Source organism: Dermacentor albipictus, chromosome 1 (assembly GCF_038994185.2).
Source record: "Dermacentor albipictus isolate Rhodes 1998 colony chromosome 1, USDA_Dalb.pri_finalv2, whole genome shotgun sequence".
Classification (NCBI taxonomy): domain Eukaryota; kingdom Metazoa; phylum Arthropoda; class Arachnida; order Ixodida; family Ixodidae; genus Dermacentor; species Dermacentor albipictus.
In genome coordinates this window covers 131,581,119-131,602,058 of record NC_091821.1, presented here as the reverse complement: position 1 = coordinate 131,602,058, position 20,940 = coordinate 131,581,119, and the positions used below count along the sequence as shown (strand labels likewise).

Here is a 20,940-nt window from a genome sequence, read left to right as displayed (position 1 = left end):
GTTGCTTCCGCGTTATGCCGGCGGTGGTGGCTTTAGTGGCGTGTGTTGCGGCTGTCTAATTTTTTATTTCTTTTCCCCAAACAGTATAGCTAAGATCAGTTCTTTGTTTGAATTTTTAGTTGTGTCGTTTGGCATTATCTTTGTCTTTTTATGCTATTAAGCGGCCAATTATGGCCTCTCAGGTTCGCGCGCGCCAGCTTCGCGCGCAAATCTCAGAGGCCATAAGACAACTCGTTAGAAAATGCCGTTATTGTCGTTGTTAACGCTTCATCATCCTTTCTTCAACTGAGATAGACAGGTAGTGTCCCTTTTCCTGGGGTTGGGAGGGGGCGATCAAGACGGCATCGCTCAGCGGGGGGTGGGGGAGTAGGTTGGTGTTGGTTCTTATCGCGAAATTCGCGAACCCTGCGATTTTTTTTATAACGTAAGCATTTCTATACTTCCCCAACAAGAAAAACCATCCGTCCGTCAGTCCGTACCGCACGATATCTTTCAATATAGAACCCGCAGCAGCGAGTGAATTCACCTTCGTGCTAGCTCTCGCTTCAAGGCTTCAACGCGACCGAAGCGGCGAGAACACTGCGCTCACGAAGCTTTCAGCTTATGCCGCACTATGCGCTTTTCGCAGATCACTTTCAAGATAGGTGTGCGCGCGTCTATTTTCAAAGCGAAGTAAACGGTGAGAACACAGCGCGTGAAGTTTTCAGCAGTGGGCACACTCTGTCCACAATGCAGTTCGCTTTCAAGATACGGTTCGCGCGGCCGTGCCACAAGCAGCCGCCGCCGGAGAACGGTTGATAATGGTTCGTCGCGGATGAGGAGGGCTAAAGAGCGATAACGGCTCAAAACGAACGGAACGTCACCAGCGCGCCTGGCCCCGCCACCTGCAGTACTTTGCTTGCGCTGCCGACCAGAGCAGCCCGTGTCGCCGCAGCGCTGGCGCTTATACTTGTCGGATCAAGTCTCATAACATTGATAACGACATGGACTGCGTGCAGATGAGGAAGAGTCACAATGCTTACGCACACTTAGACAAATCCGAGAGGAGTTTATGGGTGATCTTTTTTACCGGAAATGTACAGTCAGTGGTGGGACCCAGAGTTGACAATGCCTGTAAGAGGGGTGCCAAGCTTTTTTTCTTTTGTGAGAGTCTTGCCCAGCTCCCAAAGATCTGCTCAAGCTAAGACTTTCTGATGGCTGTATGTGTTTTTTTTATTGTCGCATGCCCTCGAACCGCCACGAATCCTACAGTGTAATGGCATTAATGCAGTATTCACGTCCAAAGGGAAATGCAGCCGTTAATTGGGCTGCCTAAGGTTTGCGGCCCGGCGGCAGCTGCCCTCCCGTCCCCCGTTTCCGTTGACAAGTTAGGGGGAGGGGTCTAGAGCAATCTTACACCCCCCTCCCCACAGTGGCGTAACCAGAAAATTTTTTCGTGTGAGGGGGGGGGGGTCCCAATTGACCGTGGAGGGGGAAGGAGCGGGGCCATTGCCATAGCAGCAAAAATTTTACTTTTAGTGAGCGTTACAAGTGCCCGGTGTGCCCCACTTGGCTACGCCGCTACTAGCCCCCCCCCCCCCCCCCCCCCCCGCCATCGACGGAAATCGAGCTATCAGAACGTGCATGACACGCATGCATGACATAACATCAAATAAATGCCGCGAAGCTAGCATGGATGTCGTCACATCATCATCATCATCAGCTTATTTTGACGTCCATCGCAGGAAGAAAGCTTCTCCAGCGATCTCCAATACCCCTGTCTTGTGCTAACTGGTTCCACGTGTTTTCAAGTTCCCCTATTCCATCACGTCCACATTATTCTCTGCCGTCCTCGACTGTGCTTTCCTTCCCTTAGCACCCATTTTGCAACTCCAATAGACCAGCAGTTCTCTCCCTTACGCATTGCAATGTCTGCCCAGCACGACTTCTTCCTCATAATGTCAACCAGTATATCAGCTATTCCCGTTCGCTCTCTAATCCACATCGCTGTCTTCCAGTCTATTATCATCATGCCTAATAATTTTCATTCCATCGTTCGTTGCGCGATCCTCAACGTCTTCCCAAGCTTCTTTGGTAACTTCCAAGTTTCGGCCCCATACGTTAGTGACGGTAGAAAGCAATGGTTAGCAGTAAGCTCCCTGGTCATGATTTTGTAATGCCTGCCGTAAGCTCTCCAGCTAATGTTTTATTTTTGTTAATTTCCTTGATCAGAGGCCCCTGCGAGTAATTAAGCTCAATAAACGTATTTCTGCGCAGGTTCTAGAGGCTGACTGCCGACCATGACATTCGTTCTCTCGCCACGCTGCGGAACATTACTTTTCTCTTCTGCATACTAACTCTCAGTCAGACTTACACTTTCTTCGACATGTTCCTCAAACGTTTGTTGCAAATAGTCTGCAGTGTTGCTGAGTATGCCAATGTCATCTACGAACCGTAAGTTGGTGAGCTATTTACCGTTAGCCCTCACTCCTAACCATTCCCAGTCTAACTGGTTGCACACCTTTAAGTATTCAGTGATAGCATTGTAAATATTTTGCTATTGATCATATAAAGCCTTTTGCAGATATCTGGCTATGCAAAGTCTGCGCGTTAGTGTCATCCGTTCAATATGCCCTGTAAAGGGGCCTGTAAGGTATGTTCAATAAATAAATAAATAAATATCAACATTCGTGGGAAACCTCATTTTTGACCACTGTTCGGAGCCAGTGCGTTGCTGCCTAGGTGCCCCGATCTAATCATTCCAGCTACCTGATTCAAGCGCAGGTAGCGCGCGTTTCATGTGCAGCCAATATCAACGCCTTAACTGGCAATGTTCATTCATCATATACTGTAAGCTTGTTCACTTACTCCCTTATAATTAGGGTGTAAATTAGAAAGACTGGGGTGTTCCAAGGGTGTTTTCTTGTTGAACACCCTTTTTCGTTAAAAAGGGTGTTTCAAGGGTGTTTACAAGGGTGAAAAGATGAATACACCCGCATTACACCCATAAGGGTGTGAAAATTTTTAGAGTGTGGCGAAGAGGGAGAGGTGACAGTGTTCTGGCTGTGAGTGCGCCTCAAGAACGTGGCGAGCAAGATTCATACCGCAGCTGGCGTACAGCATCGTGGTTCCCAATGACATATACAAAGACCCCTGTGGGTCTGGTGGAATCCGCCTGCGTTGTTCGGGAACGTCTGACAAACGAACACGCTGCCGCAGACGGTACAGGTCAAACTACAAAACACATTATAAGAAGTAATGAGCAAAATGAGAGCAAGGTAAAAGCGGGCGCCAACGTTTCGACAAGTGGACTTGTCTTTTTCAAGGACGACAAGTGGACTCGACAAGTCCACTTGTCGAAACGTTGGTGCCCGCTTTTTCCTTGCTCTAGTTTTGCTCGTCGTCTTGAATTTCCATCCCCCGCCTTCCCCGTGTTTTCCCTGGATTATAAAAAGTAGCAATTTAGTTCGAAAGCTGAAGCAATAATTGCGACAGCAAATTATTGGACATCTATACGAAGAAAATATAATATTTTTATCGGCCGTACAGACTTGCGAACATTCGCTTACTGACTAAATTACCAGGAATGGTATCACACGCTCACAAGAAACATAAACGCATCTCACGCCATGACCGCGGAAACTCGCTGTCAAGACGCTGGCGGGAGGAAGGGCTGCATCAGCAGCGTGCGAATTGACCTTCCTGCTGCACCTCGCTTCAGCGCGAAATAAGCGGCGAGAACATTGCGCGCACGAAGCTATTAGCCCTCGGCGCACGTAGACTCTTTCCCTATCGTGGAACGCTTGCAACACGATAGGGCCCGCGCGGCCGCGCTCAGCCACGCCGTACGCAGGCGCCGGGGAGTGTCCATATAATTGCTATCCCAATAAAATAAATTGCAATTGAACTAGGCGACGCACTTAAAAAAGCAATTATCATCTGGTTAATCTGCATCGCTCTGAATAACACCGAAGAATGTAATGCAAGTCGCCGGTCTGACTCTCGAAAAACATACATACATACATACATACATACATACATACATACATACATACATACATACATACATACATACATACATACTGACACGTGTACTTATCTTTGTCGGGCGACCACGCTTCGCCGCCTAACAAATGCTATCACACAGCGCGGGACGCGCCTGCATGTATCCGAAGTTTCTGGAAAGTTATCGATGCTTATATCCGCGGTCTGTTGTCGCCGAACCTTGTGTTATCTGATTCCATCGCCTCACGCGAATGGTGTAGAACTCTGTGGAAGGCACGCGGGTCCCAACGATTAGTCTGGAACATTCGATGACTGCTCTATAAAAGCCGACGCGCTTGACCCGCTGATCAGATTTTCGACGATCGCCGAGCGTGTTCGCCGCTTTCGTTGTGCTATAAGTGTAGCCTGTTTTGTGGGCACAGGTTCGCCCAATAAAAGCTAGTTTTGTATTCCACCGTCACTACCACGTGACATCTGGTGGAGGTGCTGGTGCGTTCATGTACCGAACGCCCCCGCAAAGCCGCGATCCAAGCCCAAAGCCCGAGGACAAAACTAACATCGCCGAAGACCAGCGTGCTAGCCGCAGACTGCAAGGACTGCCCCCAGAGCACGGACTTCTACCTGAGTCGACAAAGAAGATCGTGGTCAAAACAACCCCAATGGCTGCCCCAGCGTCCCCCGTTATCCTACAACAACCTCGGCACCCACCGACCTTCCATGGAGCAGCGACTGAAGACCCAGAATCCTGGTTGGAGACGTACGAACGAATCGCGACTTTTAACAACTGGGACTCCGACGACAAGCTGCGGCATGTATACTTTGCCTTAGAAGATGCCGCCAGAACGTGGTTTGAGAACCGGGAGTCGGCCTTGACGACATGGGACCTCTTCCGTACCGGCTTCCTGCGCACCTTTATGAGCGTCGTGCGCAAGGAAAGGGCCGAAGCCATGCTGGACGCCCGAGTGCAGCTACCTAACGAGAACGTCGCCATCTTCACGGAAGAAATGAAACGTCTGTTCCGCCATGCCGACCCGGATATGCCTGAGGAGAAGAAAGTCCGCCATCTCATGCGTGGTGTGAAGGAAGAACTTTTCGGCGCAATGATACGAAGCCCACCGAAGACCGTAGAAGAGTTCCTTCGCGAGGCCACCAGCATCGAGAAGACACTCGAAATGAGGAACCGGCAATTCAACCGCCGTACAAGCTCTACCCACTACGCAGGAATTCAATCACTGGCCACGGACGATCTGCGCGAGACCATCAGGGCCATTGTGCGCGAAGAACTGCGCAAGGTCTTGCCTTCGTCGCAGCCTCAAGTGGCCTCGATCGCCGACATCGTAAAAGAAGAGGTGCACCGATCGCTTGGAGTTCCTGAGGCACAACCAGAACCGCCGCAGCCGGAAGCAATGACCTACGCCGTCGCCCGCCGTCAAGGCCCTCCTGCGCGACCGCGCCAAGGTCCTGCAACACCGCAATTCCGTCGTCCACCGCCGCCGCCGTCAGCGCGCCCACCCGTCGCCCAGCGCACCTATGCGAGGAAGACGGACATTTGGCGAGCCCCCGACCACCGCCCGCTCTGCTATCACTGCGGAGATGCCGGTCATGTGTACCGCCGATGCCCATACCGCGACTTGGGACTGAGAGGGTTCGCCGTCAATGCGCCGCGTCCACAGCTTGGCAAGCGCCCACGCGATATCGCCGATTACCTCGCCGCTACTCAGTCGAGCTCTCGACGACCGTCGCGTTCGCCATCACCAGGCCGCTACCTGTCGCCGCAGCGCCGACCATACACTGGCCCAGCCCGGGGCCGGTCAGCGAGCCCATACCCGGAAAACTAAAAGCAGCAACCGATGGAGGTGCGGTTGCTGTTCGTCGAACTGACGAAGATCCTCCGCCGCCGACGAAGACGACGAAGAAACCATCTCGACGACCTAATGACGACACGCCGCCGTCCCGACGAAGTCTGGAAGCCAAAACTACACCGACGAAAGACGACTTGACGACGCGACGTTCCAACTTCAGTTCAATACGACGCAGCCGTGATCCAACGCCAAGACCTAACTGCAATGCCAGACAAAGAACAACCGACCTCGACGTGCTTCTCGACGGCCACGCAGTCACTGCCTTAGTCGACACAGGGGCCGATTACTCCGTAATGAGTGGACACATCGCCACCCAGTTGAAGAAAGTGAAGACCGCATGGGAAGGCCCTCAGATTCGCACCGCTGGAGGACACCTCATCACGCCGACTGGGATCTGCACGGCAAGAATAACCATTCATGACCGGACTTACCCTGCCACCTTCGTTATCCTCCAACAGTGTTCACGAGACGTCATTCTCGGTATCGACTTCCTGGACCAACACGGCGCAATCATCAACCTCAAGTCGAAGTCAGTAACGCTGTCGGAAGATAAAGTAGTGCCACCGGAGAGCCCTCGTAGTCACCACGCCTTGAGTGTGCTTGAAGATCAAGTGAGCATCCCGCCTCGCTGCAGCATTGTTATTTCGGTCAGCACCGAAACACCCGCTGACGTAGAAGGCGTCATCGAAGGCGACCAACGTCTACTGCTAGACCGTGAAATTTGCGTCGCAAGAGGGATCGCTCGACTGCATGGAGGGAAAACTGAAGTGTTGCTGACAAACTTCAGCCAGGAGTTCAAGCACATCAACAAGGGCACGACGATCGCGTACATGGAGGAAATTCTGGAAACAAGTAATGCGTTTGTCGTCTCGGATTCCGCCGCATCTACCCCGACGACCATGGTTCCCGAACCAGACTACGACATTAATCCAAATCTCCCTATGATTAAGCAACAGCAGCTCAGAAGTCTGCTTCGACGATACAAAGGCTGCTTTTCGACGTCATCGAGGATTCGACAAACACCAGTCGCCAAGCATCGCATAATCACCGTGGAATGCGCTCGACCACTCCGTCAGAGCCCTTACCGAGTTTCGGCGCGAGAACGTGAAGCTATAAGAGAACAAGTCGACGAAATGCTGCGCGACGACATCATCCAGCCATCGAAAAGCCCGTGGGCATCCCCTGTTGTTCTGGTAAAGAAAAAGGACGGAACCCTACGTTTCTGCGTCGATTATCGGCGTCTGAACAAGATCACGAAGAAGGACGTATACCCCCTCCCACGGATAGACGACGCATTGGATCGGCTCTGCAACGCTAAATACTTCTCGTCCATGGATCTCAAGTGTGGCTATTGGCAAATAGAAGTCGACGAAAGAGATCGCGAAAAGACCGCCTTCATCACCCCAGACGGCCTCTACGAGTTCAAGGTTATGCCATTCGGACTGTGCTCGGCGCCTGCGACGTTCCAGCGCGTGATGGACACGGTGTTAGCAGGATTGAAGTGGCAGACCTGCCTTGTTTACTTGGATGAAGTCGTCGTCTTCGCCGAAAATTTCGACGATCACCTTAGGCGGCTGGCAACAGTACTAGAGGCCATCAGGACATCAGGACTTACTCTGAAGCCGGAAAAGTGCCGCTTCGCTTACGAGGAGCTTCTATTTTTAGGCCACGTCATCAGCAAATCTGGAGTCCGCCCCGACCCGCAGAAGACAGCTGCTATAGCAAAGTTCCCACAGCCCATCGACAAGAAGGCAGTGCGTAGATTTCTTGGCATGTGTGCCTACTACAGGCGATTTGTCAAGAACTTTTCACGCATCGCTGAGCCGCTGACGCAGCTAACTAAATGTGACGTCGAGTTCAAGTGGGAAACGCCGCAGGCCGAGGCATTTCAAGAACTCAAACGACGCATGCAGTCGCCGCCCGTACTTGCGCACTTCGACGAGAACGCCGATACCGAAATCCACACTGACGCCAGTAGCCTAGGCCTCGGCGCCGTCCTGGTCCAGAGAAAAGATGGACATGAACACGTGATAGCTTACGCTAGCCGGTCGTTGTCAAAAGCGGAAGGCAATTATTCTACAACCGAAAAGGAATGCCTCGCCATCGTTTGGGCTACAGCGAAATTTCGCCCTTACCTATATGGCAGGCCATTCAAAGTCGTCAGCGACCATCACGCCTTGTGTTGGCTAGCGAATTTAAAGGATCCCTCAGGACGGCTAGCACGGTGGAGCCTCAGACTACAAGAATACGACATCACTGTAACATACAAGTCCGGACGAAAACACTCAGACGCCGATTGCCTATCACGCGCCCCCATTGACCCGCCGCCGCAAGATGACAAGGATGACGACGCCTTCCTTGGTATAATAAGCGTGGAAGACTTCGCCGAACAACAGCGAGCTGACCCGGAACTTAAAGGCCTCGTCGATTATTTGGAAGGGCACACCGACGTTGTCCCCAGGGCATTTAAGCGCGGATTATCTTCCTTCACGCTTCAAGACAGTCTACTCGTGAAGAAGAACTTCTCACCAGTCCGCGCCAATTACCTTCTTGTTGTCCCGTCAGGACTTCGTCCAGAAGTATTGCACGCCCTACATGACGATCCGACCGCTGGACACATCGGATTTTCCCGGACACTATCGAGGATACAAGAAAAGTATTATTGGCCGCGCCTGACCGCCGACGTCACCCGTTATGTCAGAACATGCCGAGACTGTCAGCGACGCAAGACACCGCCGACAAGGCCAGCCGGATTACTACAGCCAATCGAGCCTCCTCGCCGACCATTCCAGCAGATAGGGATGGACTTGCTGGGACCCTTCCCGACGTCAATAACCGGAAATAAGTGGATCGTCGTGGCGACGGACTACTTCACCCGCTTCGCTGAAACAAAAGAACTGCCGAAATGTAGCGCAGCCGAAGTCGCGAAATTCTTTGTCGAAAACATCCTGCTGCGACATGGCGCCCCAGAAGTCCTCATCACCGACCGAGGAACGGCCTTTACAGCGGAGCTCACCCAAGCCATTCTGAAATACAGTCAGACAAGGCACAGGAGGACAACGGCTTACCACCCGCAGACGAATGGTCTTACGGAGCGGCTGAATAAGACCCTCGCCGACATGCTAGCGATGTATGTACGTCGACGTCGAACACAAGACGTGGGACGCGGTCCTGCCGTATGTAACCTTCGCTTACAACACGGCGGTGCAAGAAACAACACAGATCACGCCGTTTAAGCTGGTTTACGGCAGGAACCCGACGACGACGCTCGACGCCATGCTGCCCCACGTCATTGCCGAAGAGAATGTTGACGTCGCTAGCTATCTCCAGCGCGCCGAAGAAGCCCGACAGCTCGCCCGCCTGCGGATCAAGAACCAACAGAGGACCGACAGCCGATACTACAACCTCCGACGACGCTTCGTCGAGTACCAGCCCGGCGACCGTGTTTGGGTATGGACCCCGATACGCCGACGAGGACTCAGTGAGAAGCTACTGCGACGCTATTTCGGACCCTACAAGGTCATCCGACGTATTGGCGCTCTGGACTATGAGGTCGTGCCAGACGGCATTTCGCATTCACAGCGGCGCCGCGCACGATCTGAAGTGGTCCACGTGGTGCGCCTTAAACCCTTTTACGGACGCTGACGAACTTCGTTATTTTTGTTGTTTTCTTTGCTACGAGTGCTTTTGTTTATTACTTTCGTTTGTTTGCAGCATCGGGTCGATGCTTCTTTTTTTAAGAGGGGGTATTGACACGTGTACTTATCTTTGTCGGGCGACCACGCTTCGCCGCCTAACAAATGCTATCACACAGCGCGGGACGCGCCTGCATGTATCCGAAGTTTCTGGAAAGTTATCGATGCTTCTATCCGCGGTCTGTTGTCGCCGAACCTTGTGTTATCTGATTCCATCGCCTGACGCGAATGGTGTAGAACTCTGTGGAAGGCACGCGGGTCCCAACGATTAGTCTGGAACATTCGATGACTGCTCTATAAATGCCGACGCGCTTGACCCGCTGATCAGATTTTCGACGATCGCCGAGCGTGTTCGCCGCTTTCGTTGTGCTATAAGTGTAGCCTGTTTTGTGGGCACAGGTTCGCCCAATAAAAGCTAGTTTTGTATTCCACCGTACTGCTTCTTTCTTCACCGTCACTACCACGTGACAATACATACATACATACACGGACAGACAGACAGACAGACCACGCGTAACAGGCATTTTGCAATATTGCGGTGCATTCAATGGACACGCCTATATAGAAAAGACATGCGACGCGGAATGGTTACTCATGGGGGTGGGCCTGCTGTCATTATTAGTGCTTACACTAGTTAGCGGTGTACACCGTGTTCGATAACTGAAGTACTCATGCAGCGCACATGAGCTCTTCTGGAATTTTTCTCTATGCCACTCCGACTTTATTGTTGATTGCTATTTGTTTAGTTTCTGGGTATACTCCAGCGTGTCATGGACAGAGCAGCCAGTGCCTATGACAGGGGTCACCTCCTTGCAATACATTTAAGGAACAAGCCTTTTCGGCACATATGCCGTATTGACAGTGCGGTGATTGAATATTCATGACATGTACAGCGCACGTAAAGGTATGATTCTTAGCAAACATCGCGGTTCTCCATTATGCATGCAGTATATATACAGCTATATATACTGGCGCGAACCAATATGCATTGACGTGTGTAGTGCCCTTGCGTAATCGCTTCAGTTGCATTTTCAGGAAGCCTTTAACGAAGGTGACTACTGCGGGCACTGACAAGGCAGCAAAGAAGCCACAACAGCTTTTATTGTGAAATAATGGACAAAAAAGAGGAAGAAGCGAGGAAGATTTGCCGTTGTTGGGGCTTTATGTTGCTATAACATCCTTTTTCAACTTGTTTTATCCGAAGCGCATCCGGCGGAGTCCGACAAATGGTGTGTGTGTGTTAGGGAGGGAGGGGGGGGTGAGTAAATAAGAAATAAGAAGGCGCATATTATCTGCAATGATTAGCTATTATAAGCAATACTACACTGTTAGACTATCTGCGCCGTTCAGCGTTGGCTGTATATATGCCATAAGAAGCCAACAAAGACGCCAAGGACATCATAGGGGAAATTACATGTACTCGTTAAGTGCATTAAAGAAATAAAAAACAATGAAAATGAAAGTGGACGAAAAAACAACTGACGGCAGTTCGGGCACGAACCCACGTCTTTACATTAAGCGTGCGGTGCTCTTAACAACTGAGCCACCGCGGCGCCGTTTTCCTGTCCATTTTCCTCGGTATTTATGTTTATCTGCTAGAACTAAACGTGGGAGTGTCCTCCTAGCGCTCTCTTCGATTTTTATCCCCCGCTGCGCTTTGCGTTCGCTCTTTCATCCTTCGCTCAGCTCGTTTGCTCGGTTACACCGATGATGCCGACGCTCAGCGCAGGTGTGCTTGAGAGCTGCGCTTTGAAAACCCTGCATATACGGATGCTAGTATGACATTAGCTGTTTTATGGCACGCCCACAGGACGCGCTTTTTTGGTCCTGGTCGGCACCGAAGGCCTGTACTGACTAACGCTTACCGGATCGCGGCACGGCGACGCCACTACGCTGTCACGCCCATGCAATTTCAGTAAAAAGTCCCTTCACCGTTCTCCAGTGCGTGGTGAGAAAAGCAATTTCTCAGGACTTATAAAACAGGCTCGTCAACAGTGCAGCTGCTTCGGCAAACAGGAACGTCAGCCGTGGACACCAGCATGGCCCAGATACATCTGTGACCACTTCGGCAGCGGGACAGCAGGCCGCGCACGATGGCGTGGCCCAGGAAGGTCAATTGCTCGCGCCCAGCGGCACAGCAGGACCTGCGGCGGTAGGGGCGCCGCGGCTAATGAAGCCGGCCACCTCCCACCATCGCGGCATCGTCACTGAATTGCACACCACCAGCAGCTTTAAACCTTCTTTTATCCAGCGTTCAAAGTGCGCGGAAAATTCAAAGCGAGTTACGGTGCAGAGTTTCGGAATGGGACCCTCCATTTGATTTCCACTCCATTCCGGAGAGTGGAGATCCTCGTAACTACACTCCGTTTAACTCCTCAGAGTGACGAGAGTTTGACCATTCCTAATCCTGGCGTGCTGAGCTGATTCATTCCAGTAATCTAATTCCATTAAACGAAACGTGTTTTCAATAATTGCTTACTGCTTGCGCTTGCGTGCCCAGTAACTAAAGATATATGTTTTGAAGTTGTGGGGATTTCGGAATTCGCCGCGTCATTGCGCGGGCGTCCATTCACCTGTTCTGCCATCCGTACGCCTCACTCTGGGCTCCGAACCGGATGTCAGCGGTGGCGTTCCACTCGCGATGGTTTGCGGTGAGGGCCCCCGACTGTAATTTCCGCCCTTGGTGCGGGAACCCTTAGGTTCCCCGCCACCCCGGGACCGGGCGTTTGTGCAGTGTCGGGTGCCACCGGACACAATAAACGGTTTCCGTCAACTCAGGGCAATACTGTGTTCTCGCGTGCGTCACTCGATAGCCCCTTGTGGCCTGAGCTCGCGCGCAGCGGCGCTAGAGGCTGACGGCTGACGCGGCCCTGTGGCTCGCTAAGCTCGAAAGCGTGGTGGTCGGTACTCGTGTGAGACCGGAAGACCCCACAAAGTAATAACAATGGTACACATAACGCTGTGTACTATTTTTTCGCTGACGTACTATTACTTTCACTTTGATGACTAACATAAAAGTGCAACGCGTGGATGCGTTTTTCAGGACAAATTTTATTGTTCCCTATTTGGTGGCATTATCAACGGGCATAATTTTTTTCCAGCACCTGTTATCGCGCCTTCTGGATACACTTGACCGCGAAAAACATGGCGCACGTACCAAATCGCCATGGCATCGCGCCGGGTGCAGTCATTTGCGATACCGTTTTTGGCCTCCGTCTTTGTGTTGTAGGTCAAGCTGAATTGAAATATTCTTGGAAACTATGAATTGTCGTCTTTAAATGGCCACTTCAGCCTTGTAACGCATTAGCGTTTCTGGCTGTTCAACAGTGGAGAATGTGTAGGACACCGTCTTTTCTATATCTATTACGGCAGATGTAGTAGCCTACAGCTAAAAATTAGAGCTGGTATTGAATATACAATAATGCAATAAAGTGAATTGGTCAAGTCTACTTTAGTCTAAGTGGCAAATTTCCCCTTTTGTAGTCTCACTTAAAATTAACATTGAGCGCTCCGGGACGATGTGGCCATTTCAAGTTCATTTCGTAATCGCGGGAACTCAATACACTGGCGTTCTATTCCGGATGCTTGAATATATGCAATGATTCCTGAACCATTCCCTATCCAGAGTTGCCACTCCGCAAATCTGGTGTGGTGGCGATTGCTAGCCGCGATAAACCAGCACTAAGGTGAAAGAGTTTAAACAATGAGTGGTAAAAACCGAAAGGTAGAATAGGCAAAAGGAGGAAAAAATAAATAAATAGTGCTCGTGGTGGGTCTAAATTTTTCGAGGGTCAATGAATGGCACATTAGAGTGGATAAGCTGCATAAATATGTCAATGGCAGTTTTCTTGTTTTTCTTTTTCAATGCAGTAAAATTTTCATTAGTCAAGATAAATTATTTATAGGTCTTTTCTTTTAGTTACAATGCTATTATATAGCCTTTTCAGACTGTTACACGATACGTAAGACAACATAAGCTGATACAAACAGCATTTATTGTATTTCTTGAAATGTGTCAGCACAATTACAGTTAACAAAGACGAGTATCAAGACTGTTCCAGTCAACTGTAGTTCGCTGCAAAAAATGCGTATTAAAAACTTCACCGATGATAACGATACTCCCTAATGCGAAATTTGAGCGCAGCTCTATGCATGTTTTCATTTCGCGTGTCAATATTTTTGTATTATGATTATATAAGTACACACTTTACATTAGGAAGAGAACGCTGTGAGTAGCGCTCTCTGTTTCCATAGAGACGACGCGCACTACTCTGGCACCGTATCGTAGCCATCGTCGCCCGTCTTGCGCGACACCCCGCTCTTCTTCTCACGCTTTCGTTCCACCAAAAGTATACTTTCCAAAAAAGTATACTTTATACCAAAAGTATACTTTCGGGGGAACTACTTGCTTCTAGAGCAGGGGTTCCCAAACTGGGTTCCGCGAGCGGCCAGAACGAATCCGACATCATCCCCCCTTGGGTTGATTATTACCCTGTTCAAATGTTTGGATAATTTGTGCACTGCCTTTGTTCTCAATTTTAAGCCGTTCAATTGATTTATCGCAACAATCATCGCGAGGCTGTGCATAAGCTCATCGGTGGGTGGGGGGATTGAGGTAGAGGAAAAGGTAGGCTGCTGGTGGGGGGGAGTGTTCCGTACAACTCTGGGAAGGGCGATGGGGTTCCCCAAGATCAGAAAGTTTGCGAACCCCCTGTTCTAGAGCTTTGCACAAGCCGACATTATCAGGTTCAACTTCCTGGCCCACCTCTGTTGAGATTCGGCTGACTGTTGACGGCTCTTACTTATGTAATTGCTTTTCAACCGTTGCCGCATTATTGCGCAATATTAAAAAAAATATATATGCGAGAAACGTTCGAAATTTAAATTAAATTGTGAGGTTTAACTTCTCGAAACTATGCAGTGGGCTTTGAGGGACGTCATAGTTGGGGGCTCGGCATTAATTTTGTGCACGGCACGCGAGTGTTTTTGCATTCAGCCCTCGTCGGAATGCGGTCGTCGCGGCCGCGAATCGACACCACGGCCCCGTGCTCAGTAGCGCCACGCCACAGCGACTAAGCCACCGTGCCTGGTTTTCTGAAGTGTCAAATAGCGGCCGTTGTATCGGAGAAACCAATCAAATAGCAGTATATCCGAAAGGTAAAAGTAATTGCACATCTACGTCGAAATCCCAAAAGTGATTTCACTGCCCAGTGAGTCCTTATATCTATACCTCCACATTCGCGCGGCGCTGAACAGACGAGGAAACCGTCCCCGGTAGTACGATGTTGTGCAGGAATTATATATGTGATTTTGTAGCCTCCTGCAACGTGTAGAAAGAAAACTAAATGAAGGGAATGTGTACGCATACACTGGTCGGCGACATATTCTGCTAGCTACCAACATTTCCAACACACAATAAACAGATAACTCAATCGATTCACCCAATAGCTACCCCAGACACGTACGTACGCATGCATCACGCCGGCTTGGTGTGTTTTGTATAGACAGAGGCGAGCACTAAGATGCACTGGCCCATGACGTATTCACGATATCTCGCCGTCTCGCGCGGCCTCCGTGGGCACCGCATTCGTGGAGGGGATCGAACCCAGGCGACCTTCGGGAGGTAAAAACAACCCACGGGAGCCGATGCAATCGCTCTCACGTCGGAGCCGGACCATTCGCACGTTTGCGTGGATCCGCCATGAGTTAGTTACGCGTTATAACGGCGCGAATACAGTCCGCCGGACGAACGTGGCGCCATCCGGTGCTGCTTATAATTGCCTGGTGAATGCCTTCGCGCAAGATACACGCGCGCTGGCGGTTGCGAGGCCGCGCCGGCTGAGGACATGGAATTAATTACTACGACGTCCAGCGGGCGGCGACCTGCTGCTTCACGGAGTCAATGTCAAGCAGCTCGAGCACACAACCGGCTGCAGTCGCGCAGCCACTTGTCAACCGAGATAAGAGTACGGCTCCAGACGCGTATATGGCCGCGCAGACACTATTTACGGGAACTCATTTACGCACTGTCCTTTTTTTTTCTATCCAGAGAACCTGCCAGGATATTGCATTACCTATATATACGTGATCGACAATCTAACTAGCTTGTTGCATTTTCATTGCGTTTCCGGAAGCTGTGCGTCTCAAGACCCCAAGATTCGCGAGAAGTGTTATATAGATGACAAGGACCCGGAGTGTAGGCGTAAGTGAAATGCAGAATGCACGCAGATACAGTGAAATGTTGGCTTCTAAATGACGCGAAGCTCGTCAGCGAGGTTGCGGCCGCATCAGCGGATGACATCTGCACTGCCTCGTCACGAGAACGAAGGCGATGTATGATGTTTGTCGGGGTAAGAACGTTGATGAGAGGCGCGTGCACAGATAAGTGCGACACACATATAAATATCTCTAAGGCTTCTATACCCCTTGCTTCAGAATAGCGCACACCCAGTCTGGGTTATTCGCCAAGCATGGGCATATACCCCGTGGCACATACCCAGTGGGCCAAGGTAGCCCAAATATTGAAAAAAAAAACAGGAATGACAGCAACCGTTCACTATCATGCTCTGTTCCTTGAAGAGGTCCGTACGCTTTAGTGATACGTATGAGACTCGGCTTACACAAGTAGAATAAAATACTTACACTGAACACCAGGGGGAGGACGGAATGAAAGCGTCACTTTAGAAGGGTTGTTTTGATATGAACATTGACTAAGAAAAGACGAAATACAAACACGATATGTACAGGACGGGTGCATCTCATGTTTGTGTTTCGTTTTCCATAGCGCTGTAACATTGTTTCATAATGCCTGCAACCACTTGCTCAGCTTTCAGCAATGGTTATATCGCAGCCCATAAGTTACACCCTTACACCCCTAAAAAAGGGTGTTTTGTAAGAAGAAGGACCTTCATTAAAGATGCAGTTCGCTACACTACATTCTAAGTTTGGCAACTTCAGATTTTCATGTGTGTAATTACAACATTACTCACTTCGTACATGTTTACAATATACTTTAACATAGACGTCATTACGCTGACAAAGTGGGGATATACTGCATAGCCTTCTGTCTAAATATCTGCTAAAGAAGCAAAATCAACAGTAAAAGCACCGAGGCGCGAACATGAACTTATAGTCACCACTAATTGATTAAGGAAGCTGACCTACTTTCGTACGCTATTCACTGCACACGAAAGCAGCAGGGGCATAATAAGTGGCACAGGTGGCCATACACCTTTCACCACATCTCACCAACTATACACCTATCTGTATTTACCGACATACTGTGGAGAGCACCCATCGGAGCAGTGAGCACCTTTATATTTTGCATAATTATGCGCGTTCAGGAAGACGAAGACCAAGCGTCTGCGAGCCAGAACGCTATTTATCTAGCTCAGCTGTTTCGCCTGATTTCTGTGTATATCTCAGGGAAGCCGTCATGGTGTGTTCCACGGATGCAAGTTGACGTCCCCACGCCTCTGCTGGGGATGACGACTTCAGCGGTGGCTGCGTCTAGAAAGTGGACTGGACTCCAGAGCGACACCGACCGCGACGATACCATTGTCTACTCGCTCAGCAGTGAGGACTTCTCCGATGACGACATTAAGCTTGTGAGGTGCCGCAAGGCGGAACGAAGAAACACCAGGGCCTACCTGTCTTCAAGCACGTCAACTGTAAGACCAACTCGGAGTACTGCAGTTGGTACGATTTTATTTCTACCACAACTTGCTACCGACAACCTGACGCGACTCAACAGACACACCTTGAAGCAGGGACGCCAAATCAAGTAACGGACGTCAAAGTCAGCACACAAAAAAATGACTTGGCTATTGACGTTGTCCATGAGACTTCACTGAGCACTTTGCGCAAACTTACGGAACTTGGCGGCATGAAGATCCGCTCGTATACTCCTTTGGACAGTGACATCATTACTCATGTCATCTACGACGTGGACGTTTCCATCTCCAGCGCTGACTTGCCCATTCTAGTGAAGGCAGTCGTTGATTGCTTCTCCATGGCTCACGTGTCTTGACTCGGCACATACCACTGTGTGAAGGCAATTTTCTAGGGCGGATCTCTTCCCTTACATGTCAAGGTGGGCCACTTTAGACACTCCATGCGACCATTTATCCAAAGGGCACTCGAATGCCGCAATAGCATGCTCGGACACGTTAGCGGTGTGTACAAGAACACGAGAGTGTACTCGCGCTGCGCGGAGCCCCACGCTGCTGACTCCTGTGTAGCCACGGTTCTGAAATGCCCCAATTTCTTTGGGTCCCATGATGGTACCTGTAAGGACTATGCGCCAAAATGAAGAAAGAAAGGGCGGAGTTGAACCAGGTGGGGAGAGACCATTCGTCTCGTCGTGAAGCTGTTGCGGCCGTTAGAAAGCGACGCTCCCGATGCCGTCGCACTTCAAAGAACGCAGATGCCTCTGTGAAGAGCGCGTCATACCCGATAACTCCTCCACCCAACCTCTGCCCCAAAGGCCTAGCGGAGTCGAGCCTAACCCTGAAAACAATAGAGCGGCAAGTTGGGCTAATTGGTGGAAGTTTATCTTGTAATACGGGGGTTACCGTGCTAGTTAACTGTGCTGGTTAGAGTGACGTCGAAAAGATAACGTCGGGGCAGGCGCAGGTGTAAAGTAAGGGAGCAGCGCAAATTTGTGTATCCCGCAACTTTGGCTGCATCGTCAAAATAGCTCATCAAGAGCTGGCTCTCCCGCATCTCATTGCTAAGCAGGATGCATCGGCCATGGCTGTTTTGCATCTTAATGCGCGCTCAGCATGCAACAAGAGTGACGATATCATCCATCTTTTGGCGCAATTTACTTTTAAGTTTAATGTGATCATGATATCGGAAACATGGGAGTACAGTAACTGTGCTATGCTGACTTTACAAGGTTATCACCGCTTTTGTATTAAGCGGCCCAGCAAGAAAGGCGGGGGTGTTGCACTTTTTGTTGAAAGCTATGCAAAATATGAATTAGTACCAGACTATACGACAGTAACAGATGACTACGAAATACTCACTGTAAAGAGTAAAAACAGGATATGTCTGGTGTATCGCCCACCGAGCGGCAATGTGGTCACTTTTCTAGATTTTTTGAACCTTTCCTAGATTATGTAAGCATGAACAATTTGAAGCTTGTGTGTGGCGGCGATCTTAATATAGATGTACTTAAACAGAGTAGCTCATCCTTCCAACTGAACACGTGCCTCCAGTCGGCAGGTTTTGTAGATACAATCATCACACCAACACGCATTACAAGTCATACATCGTCTTTGCTTGACTTACTCATTGTTGATATTTCTACTACTGTATGCAACACAGGCACATTGGTGTCTGACATAAGCGACCACTGCCCTATATTTTTAATCTACACCGATGACTCTAAAAAAACAGCTGACGCCTGTAAACAATTCACTTATCAGCGTATAACACAAGCAGGTTTAGAGCAGTTCAGGAATGACGTTATGAATCACGATTGGGTACATGTTTTGAACAAAACAGATGCAAATGAGGCATATAAAGAATTTATTCTAACTTTTACCCATATGTACGCCAGCAATTTTCCAATGAGGACAGCTAAATATTCCAAAAAAGTTCGAAAGCCTTGGGTTACTAATGAGCTTGCAAAAATGATCAAAACAAAAAATAATCTCTTTCATTCCTTCTCGCGCACGCGGTGTGAATTAGCATTACAAACATTCAAAAAGTTTAGAAACAGGCTAAATGCTGAACTAAGAAAAGCAAAGGCGGTGTACTATGAGGAATTATTTGCAAATGTTTCTAGACAACGCCCAGAGATCGCGTGGCAAACGATTAATCTTGTTCTAGGTCGCCGCAAGGACGATACGCACCTGACATCGATGAAGCTGGGCTCACGTGAGATAACAGGCACAGCGCTTTCCGATTACTTTAACCACCACTTCGTAACTGCACAAAGCGATATTGTTGAAGGCAATGATAGCATAGGGGTGGCTTGTCATAGCGATGCTGTTCGCGAAAGCGCATTCTCTGCGCCTACTGACGAGTATGAAGTATACAGTGTGTACATGGGGCTGAAAAACAGTAAAGCTTTAGATGTAAGTAATTTGCAGATTAAACCTATAAAACATGTTTTGCAATTTATTGTACCTCCGCTTGTGCACATTTACAACTTAATTTTAGAAACTGCAGTTTTTCCAGATGCAATGAAACACGCGAAAGTTTCTGTTATTTATAAAGGTGGTGATCGAAATACTGCGTCTAACTATCGACCGATATCGGTGCTCCGAATTTATTCAAAAGGAGTGGAAAAGCTTATTTTTGCTAGAATGACGGAATTTTTCAATAAAAAGAGTGTGCTTACTGATTCACAATATGGCTTTCGGAAAAACAGATCCACAGAAATGGCTCTTCTTGCGCTGAAAGAATACGTTTTGCAGAGCTTTGAAAATAACCACTACGCAGTCGGCATTTTTATAGACTTTAGTAAAGCTTTTGACAGCCTGAATCACAAGATTCTTATTCGGAAGCTTTGTTTGTATGGAATTCGTGGGAAACCGCTAGAATTACTCGGATCATATCTGAAACATCGAGGTCAGTACGTTTCTATTAATAAACACAACTCGTCCCTCTCAAGTATTGTACGTGGTGTGCCTCAAGGAAGTATTCTTGGGCCAGTTTTGTTTAACGTTTTTATAAATGATATCGTGACCATAAACAGTGAGGTTCAATTCATTATGTATGCGGATGATTGCACACTGTGTGTCTCAGGTCCTGATGCGAATGAACTTGTGAAAAAATGTAATAAAACTATGGCAAGTTTGTCCAATTGGACACAGACAAATAAGCATAAAGTAAATTCAAAGAAAACAAAAGTTCTAATATTTCGCGCAAAAAATAAACCACTTAACATTAATCAAGCTATTTATTTTCAGAGCCAATGCATTGAACTGGTTAAAGAACTTAAAATTCTTGTATACTTTTCTTCTAATTTACGTTGGGATGCCCATATCAAACATCTCTGCGGCAAACTCTCTGCGGTTGCCGGTGATATGGCACGTTGCCGCACATTTCTACCTACGAGAGCAAAACTTCAAATATACTATGGTCTCTTCTTATCGTATATAAATTACTCTTACCTTGTCTGGGCTACAACATCTAAATCTAACTTGCAAAAGCTGGTAATACTTCAAAAGAAAATCGTTCGGTATATAGAGAACGTTAATCGGCTTTCACCAACAGATAATATATTTCTCAAATACAGACTAAACCGCGTTGATAAATTATACGAACACAGATTACTAGAAACGATTTACTTCTCATCCGAATATGTTAAGAATTATTTTACATTCCTTGCTCAGCTACAACTCTGCACTCACACGAAACATACTACACGAAACCCTGAGGTGTGG

The 20,940-nt window shown here is 48.9% G+C and overlaps 1 protein-coding gene across 1 annotated transcript in view; it reads left to right on the top strand.

The window, feature by feature from the left end:
• The window catches only part of LOC135896142 (uncharacterized), a 243,137-nt gene that overhangs the window by 151,088 nt on the left and 71,109 nt on the right, over positions 1-20,940 (top strand). The gene's annotated exons all lie outside the window — the stretch shown is intronic.